The sequence below is a fragment of the Heptranchias perlo genome, unplaced genomic scaffold, assembly GCF_035084215.1.
Source record: "Heptranchias perlo isolate sHepPer1 unplaced genomic scaffold, sHepPer1.hap1 HAP1_SCAFFOLD_44, whole genome shotgun sequence".
NCBI lineage: Eukaryota > Metazoa > Chordata > Chondrichthyes > Hexanchiformes > Hexanchidae > Heptranchias > Heptranchias perlo.
The window spans coordinates 8,567,949-8,572,100 of NW_027139453.1; positions in this window are offsets into that span (position 1 = coordinate 8,567,949).

A 4,152-nucleotide genomic window follows, 5' to 3' on the forward strand; every position below is an offset into this window, starting at 1 on the left:
AGTAATGATATTTTTCGAATATTATTACCTACTGCTGGTGTGTACTCCATCATACAGCAATGATATTTATGGAATAATGTCACCTCCTGCTAGTGTGTACTGCATCATGCAGCAGTGATATTTATAGAATAATATCACCTCCTGCCGGTTTGTACTCCATCATAGAGCAGTGATATTTATAAAATAATGTCACCCCCTGCCGTTGTGTACTCCAGCATACAGCGCTGATATTTATTGAACAATGTCATCTCCTGCTGGTGTTTACTCCATCATACAGCAGTGATATAAATGGAATAATGTCAGCTCCTGCCGGTGTGTACTCCATCATGCAGCAGTGATATTTATAAAATAATGTCACACTCTGCCGGTGTGTACTTCATCATACAGCACTGATATTTGTAGAATAACATCAACCCCTGCTGGTGTGTACTCCATCATACAGCAGTGATATTCATCGAATAATGACACCTCTTCCCGGTGTTTGCTCCATCATACAGCAGTGCTATTAATTGAATAATGTCAACCCCTGAAGGTGTGTACTCCATCATACAGAAGTTATATTTATAGAATAATGTAACCTCCTGCTGGTGTGTGCACCATCGTACAGCAATGATATTGAAAGAATAATATCACCTCCTGCTGGTGTGTACTCCATCATACAGCAGTGATCTTTATACATTAATGTCACCTCCCACAGTTGTGTACTCCATCATACAGCAGTGATATTTATCGAATACGATCACCTCCTCCTGGTGTGCACGTCATCATGCAGAAGTGTTATTTATCGAATAATGTCACATCCTGCTGATGTGTACTCCATCATACAGCAGTGATATTTATAGAATCATGCCACGTCCTACTGGTGTGTACTCCATCATACAGCAGTGATATTTATGGAATAATGTCACCTCCTGCTGGTGTGTACTCCATCATATGGCTGTGATATTTATAGGTTATTGTCACCTCCCGCTATTGTGTACTCCATCATACAGCAGTGTTATTTATCGTATACTATCACCTCCTCCTGGTCTGTACTCCATCACACAGCAGTGATATTTATTGACGAATGTCATCTACTGCTGGTGTGTACTTCATCATGCAGCAATGATATTAATCGAATAATATCACCTCCTTATGGTGTGTACTCCGTCATACAGCAGTGATATTTATGTAATAATGTCAGCCTCTGCTGATGTGTACTCCATCATACAGCATTGATACTTATAGAGTAGTGTCAGCTCCTGCTGGTGTGTACTCCATTCTACGGCAGTGATATTTATAGAATGAAGTCACATCCTGCTGGTGTGTACTCCATCATACAGCAGTGATATTTATTGAATTATGTCACCTCCTGCCGGTGTGTACTCCATCATACAGCAGTGATATTTATAGAATAATGTCACCTCCCGCTGGCGTGTACTCCATCATACAGCAGTGAGATTTATCGAATAATGTCACCTCCCGCTGGTGTGTCCTCCACCATACAGCAGTGAGATATATATAATTATGTCGACCCCTGCCGGTGTGTACTCCACCATACAGCAGTGATATTTATAGAATTATGTCGACCCCTGCCGGTGTGTCCTCCACCATACAACCATGATATTTATAGAATAATGTCACCTCCCGCTGCTGTGCACTCCATCTTACAGCAGTGATATTTATTGAATAATGTCACATCCCGCTGGTGTGTACTCCATCATACAGCAGGGATATTAAACGAATAATGTCAATCCATGCTGGTGTGTACTCCATCATACAGCAGTGATATTGAGAGAGTAATGTCACCTCCTGCCTTGTTGCACTCCATCATTCAGCAGTGGTATTGATAGAATAATGTCACCTCCTGCCGGTGTGTACTCCATCATACAGCAGTGATATTTATAGAATAATGTCAACCCCTGCCGATGTGTACTCCGTCATACAGCAGTGATATTTATATAATAATGTCAAACCCTGCCGGTGTGTACTCCATCATACAGCAGTGATATTTATAAAATAACGTCAACCCTGCTGGTGTGTACTCCATCATACAGCAGTGATATTCATCGAATAATGTCACCTCTTCCCGGTGTTTGCTCCATCATACAGCAGTGCTATTTATTGAATAATGTCAACCCCTGAAGGTGTTTACTCCATCATACAGAAGTTATATTTATAGAATAATATCACCTCCTGCTGGTGTGTACTCCATCATACAGCAGTGATAATTATAGAATAATGTCAACTCCTGCCGGTGTGTTCTCCATCGCACAGCAGTGATATTTATCGAATCATATCACCTCCTGCTCGTGTGTACTCCATCATACAGCAGTGATATTGAAAGAATAATGTCACCTCCTGCTGATGTGTACTCCATCATACAGCAGTGATCTTTATACATTAATATCACCTCCCGCAGTTGTGTACTCCATCAGACAGCAGTGATATTTATCGAACACGATCACCTCCTCCTGGTGTGCACGACATCATGCAGAAGTGATATTTATAGAATAATGTCACATCCTGCTGATGTGGACTCCATCATGCAGCAGTGATATTTATTGAATAATGTCATCTCCTGCTGGTGAGTACTCCATCATGCAGCAATGATATTTATCGAATAATATATTTTCCTGCTGGTGTGTACTCCATCATAAAGCAGTGATATTCATAGGATAATGTTACCTCCGACTGGTGTGTACTCCATCATACAGCAGTCATATTTATTGAACAATGTCATCTCCTGCTGGTGTGTACTCCATCATACAGCAGTGATATGTATGGAATAATGTAAGTCCCTGCTGGTGTGCACTCCATTATACGGCAGTGATATTTATAGAATAAAGTCACATCCTGCTGGTGTGTACTCCATCATACAGCAGTGATATTTATAGAATAATGTCACCTCCTGCTGGTGTGTACTCCAACATACAGCAGTGATATTTATAGAATAAAGTCACATCCTGCTGGTGTGTACTCCATCCTACAGCAGTGATATTCATAGAATAATGTCACCTCCTGCTGGTGTGTACTCCAACATACAGCAGTGATATTTATGGAATAATGTCACCTCCTGCTGTTGTGTACTCCATCAAAGAGCAGTGATATTTATCGAATACTATCACCTCCTCCTGCTGTGCACTACTTCATGCAGCAGTGATATTTATAGAACAATATCACCTCCTGCTGATGTGTACTCCATCATACAGTAATGATATTTATCGAATATTATCACCTGCTGCTGGTGTGTACTCCATCATACAGCAATGATATTTATGGAATAATGTCACCTCCTGCTGGTGTGTACTGCATCATGCAGCAGTGATATTTATAGAATAATATCACCTCCTGCCGGTTTGTACTCCATCATAGAGCAGTGATATTTATAAAATAATGTCACCCCCTGCCGTTGTGTACTCCAGCATATAGCAGTGATATTTATTGAACAATGTCATCTCCTGCTGGTGTGCACTCCATCATACAGCAGTGATATAAATGGAATAATGTCAGCTCCTGCCGGTGTGCACTCGATTATGCAGCAGTGATATTTATAAAATAATGTCACACTCTGCCGGTGTGTACTTCATCATACAGCAGTGATATTTATCGAATAATGTCACCTCCTGCTGGTGTGTACTCCATCATACAGCAGTGATATTTATAGAATTGTGTCACCTCCTGCTGGTGTGTACTCCATCATACAGCAGTGATATTTATCGAATAATGTCACCTCCTGCTGGTGTGTACTCCATCATACAGCAGTGATATTTATAGAATTGTGTCACCTCCTGCTGGTGTGTACTCCATCATACAGCAGTGATATTTATAGAATTGTGTCACCTCCTGCCGGTGTGTACTCCACCATACAGCAGTGATATTTATAGAATTATATCACCTCCTGCCGGTGAGTACTCCATCATACATCAGTGATATTTATAGAATAATGTCACCCCCCGCTGGTGTGTACTCCATCTTACAGCAGTGATATTTATCGAATAATGTCACCTCCTGCTGGTGTGTCGTCCATCACACAGCAGTGATATTTATAGAATAATGTCAACCCCTGCCGGTGTGTACTCCATCATACAGCCATGATATTTATAGAATAATGTCACCTCCCGCTGCTTTGCACTCCATCATACAGCAGTGATATTTATTGAATAATGTCAA